This window comes from Megascapheus bottae, chromosome 10 (genome assembly GCF_031878675.1).
Source record: "Megascapheus bottae isolate mThoBot1 chromosome 10, mThoBot2.hap1, whole genome shotgun sequence".
NCBI lineage: Eukaryota > Metazoa > Chordata > Mammalia > Rodentia > Geomyidae > Megascapheus > Megascapheus bottae.
Window position 1 is genome coordinate 59496783 of NC_143518.1, and position 16526 is coordinate 59513308.

At 41.9% G+C, this 16526-nt stretch overlaps 1 pseudogene; it reads right to left on the reverse strand.

The window, feature by feature from the left end:
- Positions 1 to 4940: 4940 nt before the first annotated feature.
- LOC150058576 (large ribosomal subunit protein uL10 pseudogene) lies at positions 4941 to 5830 on the reverse strand (annotated as a pseudogene).
- Positions 5831 to 16526: the final 10696 nt, after the last annotated feature.

Below are 16526 nucleotides of genomic sequence, written 5' to 3' on the forward strand. Positions count from 1 at the left end.
AAAGCCTATGCTGGATAGCACACACATACAAATGTAAGACAAGCTTATGTTCCTGACTGTGAAGCCTATGGTAAAATTCATTTTCTCCCATAATACAGAGAGTGGTGACTAGAAAAGACCACGAGATTCCAATGTCTATGAACTTGAGTCCTATAAACATTAATTTTTAGCTCACATATCAAAATCACAGGAATTTGAAGGCTGAAAAGATGGTTAGCTGGCCTGTAGATGACTCATTGTTCTTACACAACCTAAACATGAAAATGCAGTTGTAAAATTATACTATCTACTGATCAATAGAACTTAATACTGAGTATATTGAAATTGTAACAGAATGTCTATTTATTTATTTATTTATTTATTTATTGCTTGCCAGTCTTTGTGCATGTGAGGCAAGCACTCTACCACTAGGCTATACTCCTGGCCCCAGAATGTTATATATATTTTAAAGGTGGACAATTGCAAAGTGAGTTTTGGAGTCATGGGTCTCAATTGCAGCTTTGCCACTTATTTGATGGCAATTTGACCCAGTTACTTAGCTTCTCTGGGACTCAATTTCCTTCTCTGTAGAGTGGGGAGAGTAGAATTACCACATAGAAATCTTTTAACGACTGAAGGCTGGGATCTGAGGATTGCGATTCAAAGCTAGCCTGGGCATGAAAGTCCCTGAGACTTTTATCTCCAATTAATCAGCAGAAAACTGGAAATGGTGCTGTGGCTCAAGTGGTAGAGCAATGGCCTTGAGCTGAAGAGCTCAGGGACAGCATCCAGGCCATGCTCCATGACTGACAAAAACCAAACAAACCCCCAAACCCCAAACCCAACCCAAACCAAAAACAACGCAGCATGCAGTTCTTGGTACAATATCTAATGCTGTAAGATTCCATTACATCTTATCCAAATGATTATTTTTGTGTATAAAATAAGAATTGAAAACTGATTGCTTGTTTTCTTTTTAGGCAGAATACATAATCAAGTCCCATGGAAATATACTTGAATTTTTCATCTTTCCAGTTGATGCCAAGGGTACAGAAAAATGCATCTATAAGTATATATATATATATATATGTATATATATTGTATTATGTCTAAGTAAATGGGTCATCATAAACTAGAGGCTGGGCTCAGCTCAGTGGACTGATATGTATTAGCCTGGTTATGACAATGTTTCTGTGTGCTGGAAAAAAGCCAGGAACTCAGCCATACAAAGACTAAATTAAGTCTGAAAGGACCAGGTTTTCAACTCATACGATAAAACCTTCCTGTTACATTAATATATAAAGTTTTTTTTAAAAAAAGATTAATATGAATCTATCTCTTTCATTCTTTCCTCTATAAGCTGGAGGAATATTACAACCGTTCTTCATAGAACACTACATTGTAAGGACCCTTTGCAAATGTCCACAGGCGTCCTTAGCTGAGAATGAATCTATTTGAATAAAACCAGTAATCTGAAGGTAATTAAAGTCGTTTTGCAAGGTGCAATAAACATCAATTGTTGGGTCTACAGAGCATTAGTTTATGCTATTGTGAAGATGATGTCTTTTTAGTCCCTGAGCTGTTATGAGAAATTTCAGAGGCCACAAGTCTGCAAAACACAAGGACAAGATAATGACTGAAGACACAATTAATCCCCAAGCCTCTGCCTGGGACAGACTGTTAACAACAATCACAGGAAAAGCTGTGCGGGGGTGAGAGCAAGAAAAGCCAATGCAGATTCTTTCAAAAGGACAGAAAGCTGAAATGCAGAGCACTAAATGGGTGGAAGAGCTGGGAAGCTAAACTAGCACAAGACACAGTGTTATAAAGGAAGGGCAAAGGAATTGGAAGTGTCTGCAGGAAACAGGAGATGTGATTTGCACTGCTGCATGTGTGAAACACCAGATTGCATTCAGGTAAACCTGTTTGCTTTGTGAGCATGACCTGGGGTGTAGTCTACATTTGAGAGCAAATTGTCACATGTTGTTCCTGACTCAAAATGCTGGCCCATCCAGGAAAGGGCTGTGTTTGTCCAGGAAGGTCACCTTTCTCAGAAAGTAACTTCTTTGTTACCTTTTGCAAACCTGAAAGCTTCCTTCCGAGTGATTTAGGTTTGTAAGCCTGAACAAGAAACAACAGGACTCTTCTAGGATTGATGGCTTAACTTAGTGGCCTCAAAACGCTGCATCAATACTGAAATCTCAGTTTTTTCATTCATTCATTCATTCATTCATTCACTCACTCATTGATTTACTCATGTGCCAGTACTGGGTATTGAACTCAAAGTCTGGACCCGTAGCTCCACTTCTAGCTTTTTGATGGTTTATTGATAAGCATCTCATTGACTTTCCTATCTGGGTTGGCTTCGAACTGGGATCCTCTGAGTTCAAGTCTTCTGAGTAGCTAAGGAGACAGGTGTGAGCCACTGGTACCTGGCAAATCTCCACTGTTAAATAGGAACTTGTCCCCCTTCCCAACTGGGAAGGCTGGAGTGGACAGATTTCAGCTATCTTTGCTTTCTCTCTTTCCCCACAAAATAGATTCAGTCAGCATTTTAGGCAGACCTCATTTTTTATCCATGGCTGGTTCGCATCAGATCTTCAGCTATAACAAGGGAGTATTCAGTTAGCCTCACTGACCTCTTCCAGACTCGAGGGTGGGTATTTAATGCCTGTCACTGGAACCCACTCTTGGTTCAGACAAGGAGGAATTAGCAGCTTGCTCCTGAGTGGAGTGGAGCAGAGGCCTTGATTGGAGCTGGGCTCTGCTGAAGCCACTTCTGTCCATGGCGTGGCAGTGGACCTATTGATCAAGTCATGTATCTTCTGTCCACTTCCACCAGCCACCTGTGAAATTCGACAGGTAGAATGCTGCAGACATCCACCTCCTTTTTTCTTTTCTCTTTTCTTCCTTTCTTCCTCCCTCCCTCCCTTTTTCCCTGTGTATAGTTACTAGGGCTCAAACTCAGGACCTGGATACTCTCCCTTAGCTTTGTTTGCCCAAAGCTAGTGTCCTACCACTTTAGCCACAGCTCCACTTTCACAATTTTTTGGGGGGGGGGCTGGTTAATTGTGGATAAGAGTTTCATGGATTTATCTGCTCAGGCTAAAATTCCCCTGCCTGCATCTCCTTGAAATATAGTGACCATATTTAGCCATAGACAGACATGCAAACAAAAATCAGAAATAACCAATTTATATGTCGTATAAACAACTATTATAATTGTTTAACTGCTAAAGGATTTGCAAAATATATAACAATCGCTACTATTATTTAGTAATCCATCATCTATTTTAAGTTTTTATTGTAAAGGTGATGTATGGAGGGATTCCTATTACATAAGTCAGGTAATGAATACATTTCTTTTCGCACAGTGGCATCTCTTCCCTCATTTTCTTCCAGTTTCCCCTCCGGATCCCCCGCCCCCCACAGGTTGTGGAGTTCGTTTTCAACATAGTGTCTAGTGAGCACACTGCTGCATTTGTCTACAACTTGCTCCTCCATTTCTATGCTCCCCCTTACCCTCCAAATCAGATAAACTTACATACAAGACAAAGGCACAGAAATAATAGTGACCAAGGAGAAAATAAACTGCCCCCAAACAAAAAGCAAAATAACAAACAAGACCCTCATTTCCATTCCCTGGACTTCATTATGATAGACATTTTTGGTGTAATATGTGTAGTGTGTTCGGTCATACACACCTAGTTATTGAGCCGTTGTCGCACCAGTTGTAAAGAAATAGACAAATATATATTAAGTGAAGTAATCTAGACCCTAGGAGATAGGTTACATGTTTTCCCTCATTTGTAGTAATTAGAATATGCCTATAAATCTACAAGTAAACCCCATGGATAATAAAAAGACAAAAAATTTCACTTGGACATGATAAATCAAACAAGACTCTGAGCATCTATACTGTGAGATCAAAGGAGGATAGTCTTAAGAGAAGAGTATTATTTTTCTGTTTTGTGTTTTAAGACACAGGTCATTGTGTAGCCTGGGACTGCTTGAAACTCATGATCCCTCTAGTTTATTTTCTCAAATACTGGGATTTGCAGGCATGTGCTACCCAATATTTGAGAAGGCTTGAACTCTGAGCCTGGGCGCTGTCCCTGAGTTCTTCAGATTGTGGTTGGTGCTCTACCACTTGAACCACAGTTCCACTTCCAGGTTTCCAGTGGTTAATTGGAGATAAGAGTTTGATGGACTTTCATGACCTAGCTGGCTTTGAACTGAGATCCTCTTGAGTAGCTAGGACTACAGGTATGAGCCCCACTGGCCCCCAGCCAAAACCATGCTACTCTTACGTACAATTTATCAATAAAAAGCTAGAAGTGGAGGTAGAGCTCAAGTTGTAGAGGACCAGCCTGGAGTGGAAAATCCATGCCAGAGAGTATGGCCCTGACTTCAAGCTTCAGTATTCATAGACACAAACCCCCAATAATCACTGGGCAAAGTGAAAAAAAAATGGTAGATTTACTCTATAATCATAGGCTTCCTTGAAATCCTAGAATGGGAGATGCAGAGCTATTCTCCATTAGCACTGTATTTAAAAAATTTCAAACACAACAGAGCTGTAGCTGGGCACTTATGTACATGGCTAGAATCCTAGCTACTCAGAAGGCTGAGTTCTGATGGTCTGGCTTTGACTGGGTAGACAAATCTCAGGAGACTTTTGGTTGTTTTCATTATTATTATTGTTGCCAGTCCTGGGGCTTGAACTCAGGACCTGGGCACTGTCCTTGGACACTTTTTGCTCAAGGCTACTTGAGTCACAGCACCTCTTCCAGCTTTTTCTGTTGGTAATGGGGAATTGAACCACAGCTTTGTGTGTGCCAGGCGAGCACGCTACTGGACTACGCTCCCAGCCCCAGGTTTTTTTTTTTTCTTGAATAGAAAGTAGTAAACCTTTATTTTCTTGTTTTGCAAATAAATCTGAGTTGATTGCTGCAGGGAAATTAGTCAGAAAGACCAAATCCCAGCTCCTCAACTGATCCCTCCCACTCTTCCTTGGCTTCAGCCTTGGGCCGAGGCAGCAGCAGGTGCAGCAGTGGTGGCAGAAGCCACTGGAGCAGCAGCCACAAAGGTAGATGGCTCCGCCAAGAAGGCCTTGACCTTTACAGCACGTGGGAAAGGGTATCAGCCTCCACAGACAGGGTCAGGACCCGCTTGTACCCACTGAGGATAGAATGAAGCCGAGAGGCCACAGCTGGGTGATGGAATTGCAGGCAGAAGCTGGCAACGTCGGGGGCATCAGGAAGTGAGAATGCGCAGCATCCTCAGTGATGTCTCGCCCTTCCAGGTTGTAGATGCTGTCATTGTCAGACACCTGCCGGATGATCAACACGGAGGAGAAGAGGGAGGCATGGACACATGCGGCAGTGTGGCTTCGCTGGCTCCCACGAGTCTCGGGTGTTAATCCCCTGCAGATGTTAGTGGTGATGCTCAGAGCCTGGAAGAAGGAAGTGTTCTTGGGCCCCCAGACCAGTGCTCTGAGCTGGCACAGGGACTGCACACGGGGCAGCGGCTGGCATGTCCTTGGCCCGCAGCCTGTCCCTGGCTTCAGTCAGGTCCTCCGTGGTGAACACCAAGCCCACACGACCCAGAGGGGAGGCGTGGTTTCTCCAGAGCTGGGTGTTCTCCAGGTGCCCTGAGATGGCCTGGCATAGCCTGGTGCTCTCGCCCACCAGTACCACAGTCTTGTCTTGGAGCGACAGGCCAATGTGCTGCATCTGCTTGGACGCCATATTGTCTGCTCCCACATGAAGTGTTTTGGATAATTGTGCAAAAGATGGATGATGGTAAGGAAGGAGCTGGACTTCCAGGTTGCCTTGTCTTCCCTGGGCATCTTGACGGTGCCACGTAGGGTTTAAAGATGAGGTCACTGTCACGAGGATGCCTGGCAAAAGAAGGGGAGGCTCTTATTTTTAAGTAACCAGCAAATATCCAGAAGTGGAGATGTGGCTCAGTTGGTGTGGTGAGAAAGCTAAGAGACAGCATCCAGGCCCTGGGTTCAAGCCCCAGGACTGGTATATGGAAAACAAAACAAAGCAAAAATGGCGGCAAAGTTGAGTGAACTTTACAATGAATACTCAGATTCGCCTAGCGTCTTAGACTCAGAGGTGAGCAGTGAAATTAGAGAGAGTGGAAGCGTCTCATGGTGAGCTTCGATGAAGTGGAAGGGTTTCTTTTCTCTTCTGCAGAGTTGCTGAACATCTGTAAGCATTGCCATGAGGACCAGGTCCCTGTATTTATCTTGAGAAACTGAAAGAAAAAAAAGCCCTCAATTCACTGCCATGCGCCAGTGTGCCTTCTTCCATTAAAGCTCACAAGTGCAAAGCTTCCATCTCCTTGCTGCTACTGGCTGAGATTTTTCTTAAAGTAAGAAAAAAAATAAAAAGGAAAGGGAAGGAAGGAGCCGTATTTGAGGGGAAATTGCAGAATCTTCTCTGGAACTGGGTAAGTGCTGACCTTAGCGTCCTTAAATTAACCTCTCAGGAAATGCAAGATTTATAAGTCGTGGGGCCTTTTTTTCCCCTCCTTTCTTTTGAAAAAGGTCTTAATAATTCAAAGAACTTTTTAATGATTTTAAAAGTGCATGTTAAGTACTTGATGGATTGGATCAATTCCGTCTTTGTAGTACTGCATGCTGGCATCCTCCTCTCATCATTCCACGTATGGAAATTGGACAGATGTACAGACAATTCTAGGGGGAGGAGGAGGGGCTGGGTGGGCGGGTGGGGGAGGTGGGTGTGCTCCTTTGTGGAATTTCCTTGTGCATTTCATGGCAGCAGCAGAGAAATGTGTATGTGTGCTTCCTAGTGAGTCATTCCCTCTAAAAACAAGCTCATTCACCATCCAGCTTTGATCAGGATTTCCTGTGATTTATCTCTGCTGTCTTAGCATGCGCTGAGATTTCTGATGGTCATTCACTCCCCCCCAAATATTTACATCACTCCAGAGAATCAGTGCTTATCATGGTCATTACAGATGCTACAAGATCCAGAAGAAAGATGGTGTCAGCATAATAACATTTTAATCACTGCAGCACGTGTTTTCCAGTGCACTCTTTGTTTATGGCATCCTCGAACAGAGCAAGCGTACGGTTAGCTAATTCATGGGAAGCATTGCAAGTGTAAATTATAGCGCTTCCCACCAAAGCCTTCGTTCAAAGCAAAGGCGTGCAACTGCTTGAAGGTACTAATGCCGATTTAGTTAATTTTTTCATATAATTTCTATTGTAATTAATAGAAAAGTTACATTATATTCACCAGATAGAAGATGCATTATTTCACAAACATTGATACCCTTTCTCATGGTTTGGTCCCCATTTCCCTCCCCACACCCCCGCCCCTCATCTTGTTTTACTCCCTTCCCCGTCCTATTTCAAATAACCAGATAAACATATATACAATATATCAGATAACAAGGTAAAATGCTGTAACAATATGAAATAACCAAGGGAGAGCTAACATAGTCCATTAAGGACAACAATCACTCATTATATGGCTTTTGTTTTTATTTCCTGGAGGTCCTTTCATTTAGCGTCATTCTATATGGCTTTATGTATCTAGGTTTTGCTCTATTGTACCATTTAGTTAATTTAAATGAGGCTGGCAAGACTTCCCACTTTTCATATCCCTGCATTTGCTCACGGGAGCCTTATGTAAAGCAACATTTCACAGGGATGTATCAGTGATTCAAAAAAAGTATCTATGATTTGAACAGGCATGATCCACTTTGTGAATGAAATCACAGAAGAGCTATAAAGGCCTAATCAACGCTAGTTTATCTGTTGCAGGATTCTGTTTGGTTTGTGTTATTTTTGACATAGAGTTTTCTGATTTTCTGTAGAGCTGGGCACTATAGCCTGGGGAAGGAAGGAGCAGGATCCCGGGCTGGAGCAACCTGGGCTAAATGTTTTCCAAGAAAGGCTCCACATCCTCTGTCACTGGCACTGATTGCTCTGCCCACTGGGGGCGCCATGGCTTCTCACCGGGCTGGTGCACTGGAGGGAATATTGGGGACAGTTTATGTGCAACTGGGGAGCAGTCACCCCTCCCTTCCCAGCTCCTCTTTCCCTGAAAGCTGGGGTGAAATGGAGAGATAATGTGGCCAAAAAGGGAAGGTCTGGATGTTTCCTTCTGCTGATTGCAATGTCCAACCTAGATTGCCAGTAAGTAAGAACATCTCAGGGACTCTCTCCCCATAAATATAAATAAATACAAATACAAGCATCTATCTGTCTGTCTGTCTATCTGCCTGCCTGCCTGTCTGTCTGTCTGTCTGTCTGTCTGTCTGTCTGTCTGTCTGCCTGCTTATCTATCTATCTATCTATCTATCTATCTATCTATCTATCTATCTATCTATCTATCCATCCATAGCAGTCTTGGGTCTGGGTGCTGTCTCTGAGCTTTTGTGCTCAAGGCTGGTGCTCTACCACTTGCCACAGGTCTGCTTCCAGCTTCTGGCTGGTTAAGTGTCTCATGGCCTTTCCTGCTTGGGCTGGCTTTGTTTGAACTGCATGTCTCAGATCTCATCTCTCCAGCCGCTAGGAGGACAGGGCTGAACCACTGGTGCTCTGTTGGGATCCAAAGTCCTAGTTACGCTGGGAGGACATGCCATGCCTTGTTTTCAATCCCAGTTCTGAACATGCTTGGCTTTCTTACAGGAAGACATAGGATCAGTGAAGGATTTACTCAGTATTTGAAGACAATTTAGAGAACAGGAATTACACTATCTTCTTCATGCAAAGGTCCTAATAATGCAAGATAGTGCGAAACACTGTCAAGGTAGGCAGTGGCATTGCCTTATGGTCTTAAAGAAACCTGGAGAAATTTAAGAACTATAGTTCTGCTTTTAACGATGGATAGTAGTTGTACATACCTAAGTACATACAATTCAGTATGTGTTTATAAAGCCAGGCATGGTGGTCAACATCTGTAATTACAGCATTTAGGAGCCTGAGGCAGAGAGAGAGAAAGGAGAGAGAGAAGTGGGGGGGGGGGAGACACACACACACACACACACACACACACACACACACACACACACACACAGAGACAGAGACAGAGACACAGAGAGAAACAGAGAGAGACAAAGACACAGAGGAAACAGAGAGAGACAGAGAAAGACAGGAAGACAAAGACAGACAGAAACAGACTGACGCGGGGGGGGAGGGGGAGAAAGAGATTGAGAGACAAATAAATAAATATGGAGAGGCAGAGAATAAGAATCTTCTAGAGAAACAATCAAGTCCAGATCTTTCCCTGCAGGACCCTTAAAATATCATCTCCAGGTCCTTCTTTTTCAAATGTAGGATATTACACTCTAATTTCATTTGGTAGACTTTTGCTACCGCTTGATTATTTATTTATTTATTTATTTATTTTGACCATTTTTGAGTCTCCAGTGATGAACACACCAAGAGACCATGATGACTAAGAACAGGCCATTACTGAGAGTAGGAGACTGGGTCAAGGACCCAGCATGGAGCAGGATTCAGTGCATTCCTGGGCACGTGCTGGTTCTGCTGGAGGCTGAAACGATTAAGGATGGAAGGACAGGAGGAAGGCCCACCATGGTGGCAGAGGGTAGTACCACATACAAGCCCTTTAATGGTGCCAGTTATGGCACCTTTCCTGGATCTATGAGTGAAATGTGAATACCTTTAAAGATGATCTGGACACTAGACCAACAGGGAAATGGTGTAGCATGGATTTGGCAGGAGTAGAATTCAATTATGTTAGGTAATTAAGTTCCCTTTTAGTTTGGTCCTCAATCTTTATTTTGTAAAATGGCATTTCTGAGCCATCTATAAGGCTACTCAAGGCTTCTGTTCAGAAGTGATTAAGGGTACAGAAATCTATTTTCCTGAAAAACAAATCAAATCATTTATAAATACCTGGTGTTCCTGAATATGTATTTTGACCTAAAGATTTGCTAAATAGTTATTGTTTTGATCATGATAATTTGGAGTTAGTGCTATATTAGTAGAAGTTGGATGGAGGCAATTTTCTTTTCTTCCTTTTTTTTTTCTGGTTCTGGGACTTGAACTCAGGGCCAAGGTACTGACGCTTAACTTTTTTTGCTTGGGCCACAGTTCTACTTCTGGGTTTTTTTGGTGGCTAATTGGAGATAAGGGTCTCATGGATTTTCCTGTCCAGGCTGTCTTTGAGCTCCTCAGATCTCAGCCTCCCAAGTAGTGAAGATTATAGATGTGAGCCACCACACATTTAAAAATAAAAACAGTATTAAATTAACTGAAAATAGCTTATATACTATTTTAAGATACTTAATGTATTTCATCTAGCAGAATGAGATATACCAGAGTCCAGATCCTAAAGGCACAAATTATGTTCTTCCAAATAATGGATCTGCAGTTTTGAACCATTTCATAATCTAAACATCCACCAGATCAAAACTGGCCCTTAGTTTATTAGCATTTCACTAGTTTTGCCAGTAAAATCTGTAAATTAAATGATTTCCATTCCAGATATAGAACCTATGTGGACCTGTAGGCTACTTACCTCAAAAGCCTGGTTAAATGAAATGCAGGTAGAGGAATACAGTTCCCTGAGTCAACTCCAGGGGGTGCCATTCCCATAACTACACCCTCTGTCTAAAGGAAATATATATAAAGCATAAATATATTATATATTTCGTTATATATTTCACCAAGAAACTGTTTGTTTAAATTTTTTTTTGTCAATCATGGAGCTTGAACTCTGGGCCTGGACACTGTCCCTGAGCTTTTCCAAAAGTTCAAGGCCACCACCTTACCCCTTGAGCCACAGCGCCATTCCTGGTTTTCTAGTGATTAATTGGAGATAGGAGTCTCACAGACTTTAGTGCCCTGGCTGGCTTTGAACCATGATCCTCAGATCTCAGTCTCCTGAGTAGCTGGGAATACAAGTGTGAGCTACCGTGCATGGCATGGTTTAATTTTTGAAGGCTATTTTAGACCGTTGGTTGAGGAGACTGTGGAGTAGAGTAATCTTCATGGTGTGACAGTGCTAAAAGCTTCCATCATCTGAGTGTGACAGAGCTGGAGCCCCCACCTTTCCTCTCTGCAGACCTCCAGAGTTTCCTGTAAAGCTGGGCACTCAGCAGTGTGGACACGGCACCTCAGCCCAGGGGAAGGTCGGATGTCACCATGTCTCAAAGTCCTATGGCCCACGAGGCTGAGGCACTCAGGGTCCTTCTCGGGGCTCTGCAGGGGAGGAGAGCGAATGGAGACCCGAGGGAAATGAGAGGAAAGCATTCCAGTCCTCTAGATTCCATCCAGAGAGCAAGCACCTAACTGGTGTATTCTAAGGTTTCTTCATGATTTTGTCTTGTCCTTCGTGATGTGTTCCCTTATCTTCATTGAAAGAAGAATAAGCAAGACATCAGTATTCTATCCCAAATAGAAGCTTCCCATTGTGGTACATACTCACACGCACTTACACACACACACACACACACACACACACACACACACACATAAGTATATTGTGAATGATACTAACAGGACTCAATCGAGTTCATTCTGTGCTCCTCAAGTTTTAAAAAAATGTCATTTTCCATATGACGCTAAATGAAAGGATCTCCAGGATATAGAAACAAAAGCCATATAATGAGCGATTGTTGTCCTTAATGTACTATGTTATCTCTCATCTCTTTTGCTGTCCCTTGGTTATCTCATATTGTTACAGTATCTCACTTTGTTATCTGATATATTGGATATATTTGTATTTGGTTATTTGAAATTGGATAGGGAAGGGGGGAAAACAAGATGAGGGGTGGGGGGAGGGAAATGGGGACCAAGACATGAGAAAGGGTATCAATGTATGTGAATTAATGTACCTCCTATCTGGTGAATATAATGTAACCCTCTTTTAATTATAATAAAAATATGATTGTTGTCCTTAATGTACTATGTTATCTCTCATCTCCTTTGCTGTCCCTTGGTTATCTCATATTGTTACAGTATCTCACTTTGTTATCTGATATATTGAATTTATTTGTATTTGGTTATTTGAAATTTGATAGGGAAGGGGGGAAAACCAAGACAGGGGGTGGGGGGTGTGGGGGGGGGGAGGGTAATGGATACCAAGACATGTGAAAGGGTATCAATGTATGTGAATTAATGCACCTTCTATCTGGCAAATATAATGTAACCTTTTTATTAATTACAATAAAAAATTAAAAAATGGGAAAAAATATGAAAAAAATGTCCTTTTCCCTTTTTCTTCAACTGGTATCAGTGTCTCCAACGGTTTAGAATAGTGAAGGCCTGAAATCTGATGTAGAAGACATGCCTCTGCCTATTTGACGTCTCAGGCTCAGCTTTGTTAAACGGAAAGGAAGATCCTGACACCAGGAGCCAGTGGCAAGGTGGAGGCCGGGAATGGGTGGAGACACAGCTGGGATATTTATCCAGGGCAACTTTGACTCCATAGCTCCCCTAGCATGTTAACTTCCGCTTTCCAGAGTGGCTTGGGGTGAACTTTCACTCTGAGCAGTCAGTAGCTGATGTCAGTTCCCAAATCCCACCACTGGCTTCCTAGTACAAAGAAATAATTATTTTATGGTTGCTTACTTTCATGATTTTTTAAAAAAATTCTCTCCACTTTCATGGTTTGGTTCAAGCCAAACCATTTCTGATTACTTATAATATGACATGAATTTAACAATTTTCTGAATAGATTTCTTTCAATAACGTGAAATGAAATTCCCATTTTAGCTGGGGAATGGCACACCAAACTATTATAAAATTGAAGTGCTAGAAATCAATTCAAATGTTAACTCCAAAGGACATCTTTGGCTCATTAAGTAAAAATATCTCATTTAATGAGCAAGAAAGCACTGAAGTACACTGAACCCTGACACAAAGCAAATTATGTAAGTGATAAATTATATTTTATGGGGAGTGTAAAAGTTAATAATACTCAGAGACACGGTAATAAACGCAGAGGTGTAGCTAACTTCATCGACCGCTTTCCTTACAAACATGCATATGTGCTTAGTTACCTGAGATGATCCTAAATTCACGGAAGAACAATCCCAACGGCTACCTTACTGTCATTATTTACTCATTTTTTTCAGGGTATCTTCGGAAGGGGATTGTTTTGAGGTGTCCTCTTTATTTTTCCCATTTCTATCCTTTGCAACATTCTGCTTCCTTCCATGTTTGTTCCCACTTTTGCTGCAATGTTTCATCTTGCAGCAGTTCAAGCAGTGGGCAGCGCCTTCTCTCAGCAGGGGCCATAAAATCAGCCACCATGGACCTGGCGTGGTGCCCCCACAGTGACCCCGGGCCCTCCCTTCACGAGGACCCACAGGACCTGAGAAGAAATGGGTGCGTGAGTTTTGAAGTTGGCAACATGCTGAACTCCCTCCCAGGCGAGCATCGCTGGGGTGCAGGACAGGTGCAGTATCCCTGTCACTATGGCAACAGGCATCTCAGAATGTCCTGACTACCCAGTCAAGACAAGCTATGGAGCAGGAGGAGAGCTGAAGTGAAGGAAATGCATTCCTTCTCCTCTTTTTCCTCCTCCTCCTCTTCCTCCCCTTCCTCTTCCTCCTCCTCCCCCTCCTCCTCCTCTTCCTCCTCCTCTTTTTCTCCTTCTCTTTTCAGTTTTGGTGTTGCATATTTTTCTATTTTAACTCTCATTTAAAAAATTATCATTTTGTTAAGTACTTTTAAGTAGTTGTATAAAGGATTTACCATTCAATATGTCAGTTTATTAGTACGATGCATCTTGGTCGGTACTGTTTAAATCCCCTCCCCCCTCTCCATCTTTGAAAAAGGCCATGATTATTACCATTATTTTCAAGAAGCATCATAAGCAATTCCAAAATTATTAAACATAGAAGAGTACTCTTTTGTCGGTTGTGGTTCTTGAATTCTGGGCCTGGGTGTTGTCCCTGAGCTCTTCAGCTCAAGGCTACCACCCTACTCCTTGAGTTACAGGAGCACTTCTGGTTTTCTGGTGGTTAATTGGACTTCAGTGCCCGGGCTGGCTTTGAATCGTGAGCCTCAGGTCTCAGCCTCTTGAGTAGCTAGGATTACAGGCATGAGCCACTGTACCAGGTTAGTTTTTTTTTTTATTATTATTAGTTGGGGAATCCCTGCAAGCCTTGACTGTCTGTCGAGGATGACAAGATGTGACACGTGGAAAGGTTCTTTGGCTTTGGAAATGGGAAGTGTGATGAGGCCCCATGTGCATACAGAGGACCAAGGCAGAGTAAGGGGTCAGGGCATGGGACTTTTGTCTCAGGGGGTTACAGTTGCCCAACATTTTAGGGGTAATGAATGCTTTAAAAGTATTATCTTTTCCTCTGATACTGATTTTGGGGGGGTGGTACAGGCCATGTCCCTGAGCTTTTTCCCTCAAGGCTCTACCACCTGAGACCCAGCTCCACGTCCAGCTTTTTGATGGTTTGTTGGATTTAAGAGTCTCATGGATGCTCTTGTCTGCCCTAGCTTCAAACCAAGATCTTCTGGTCTCAGCCTTCTGAATAGCTGGGATTTCAAGCGTGAGCCTCCTGCTCTCAGCTGTCTCTTGTCTTTTATTCCTGTCTAAAGTAAGTTCTTTGGAGCTACATTAAATGACTGTACTCCAGTTAGGAGAAATGAAGAGAATTGTATTTTTATTTTTTTTATTTTTTTGCCAGTCCTGGGACTTGAACTCAGGGTCTGGGCTCTGTACCTGGGTTCTTTTGTTCAAGGTTAGTGTTCTACCACTTGAGTCCCAGCACCACTTCTGGCTTTTGCTTAGTAGTTCATTGTAGATAAAGGTTTCATAAAATGTCCTGTCTGGGCTGGCTTTGAACTGTGATCCTCAGATCTCAGCATTTGGGACTTTAAAAGGCTATCTCTAGTGTGCATCACTTGGCCTAAGTGTCCCTTGGATTTGCATGCCCTTTAAATAATTTGCACACACATCAAGTTAAATGTCATGGACCGGATAGGATCAAGTGGTATTTTCCATCTTGTTCTTTATTATCTTGTTGATCCTTTTCTTGGCCTAATGAGTCAAAACAGAGATATCTGTTCTGCTCTATAGACAAGAGCTGTGCACCTTGAAGAAGAAACAGAGAAGGCCTTGAGGATTTGGCGATTTGAACCCAGACATTCTTACTCATCGCCTCCTTTTTCTCCTGATACACAAGTGGTGCTAGTTAATGAGACTGCTTGGTTTTTTTTTTAATCGATACCTTTTTTTCCCCAGCATCCATAAAGCATCATAACTTCAAGTTTGTGCAGCTTCAACTTTATAATCCCAATGTATCAAATGGGAGAAAGCTTCGATTCATGTCAGCTGTTCAAAATTAATGGTCTGCTCATATTTTATTTAATAAATATTAATGGTTAGATTTGGCAGTGGGTAGGGGGTTATTTTAGACCTTTACTGTAAAGAAGATCATTATCACATCCCCAAATTTGATTTCCAGAGTGCATCTTTATCAATATTTATTAGACACTGGGGCGGGTTCTAATTATGCCTTCTGGCCTAGAATGAAGACCACCTGTCAAGCTGTGACCCCCCTCTGAGTGTGTCCCAAAGCGCACTTACTTAGCACTTTTGTCCTTCAGCAAAACTTTGCTCCATCTTTGAGATATTAACTCGATTGTTGTGGCTGGGTTTTTTTTCTTCTTCTTGTCATTACATGATACAATAGAAATCCTAAATCAATAATACGTTTTCTCCCTACACAATTGATGTGGAGCAGCCTTCCTCACAGCAAGGTTTAATGTGTTGTAAATTAATTATCTGGAATGAATACAGGGTCAGTGGACCTTTGAAGGACCAGGATGTGATGCTAAAGTGGTCTCTTTTCTCCTCTGCTGAGCAACATCCTTTAGTTATAGTTTTTTTTAAAATTTTATTCTCTTATTTGTTTGTTTTTATTTTTATCTTCTTTAACTAGTTGCACAAAAAGATTTCAATTCAACAAGCTTCGTGTCAGTTGTGTCATCTTCTCAACAAATTCCCCGAAGACTAGTTAATACTCTTGATGGATTGATGCGGAAAAAAAATTGGTTTTACCATAAATTTGTTAAACTGTTTTCTGACTTCTAGACAAAAAAAGAAAAGGAGTGTCAACTCACTTCTTTGTAGTATATCTGTGAGTACTTTCATCCTTAAAAATACTGAATTGGAATTAGAGATTGCTAATGTGAATAACACATTTTTTGGTAATTCAGAATTCTAACAAAACTTGTACAAAGCATGTATGTTGCATTATCTACCACTTTCTTTTTAGAAATGAGAACGACTACTTATTTTCCAGATCTCAGCTCAAACAAGGACAAGAAACAAACAACTTCAACTGACCCATCATGTAAATGTGTATATTACAGCCATCTCATTTTAAATGATGCAAAATCAGGGATGGTAAAGTGGATTTTTTTTCCATCAGATGCAGGGCAATTAAAAAGCAGGGATTCGCTAAGTTTTAAAGTATTCAATTTTCCGCTTTCTTTAAAAATAAGAATAGAAGAGCCAAACTTCATTATAGTTTCCAAGAGAGCTCTGCTATTAGTAGCTATAGAA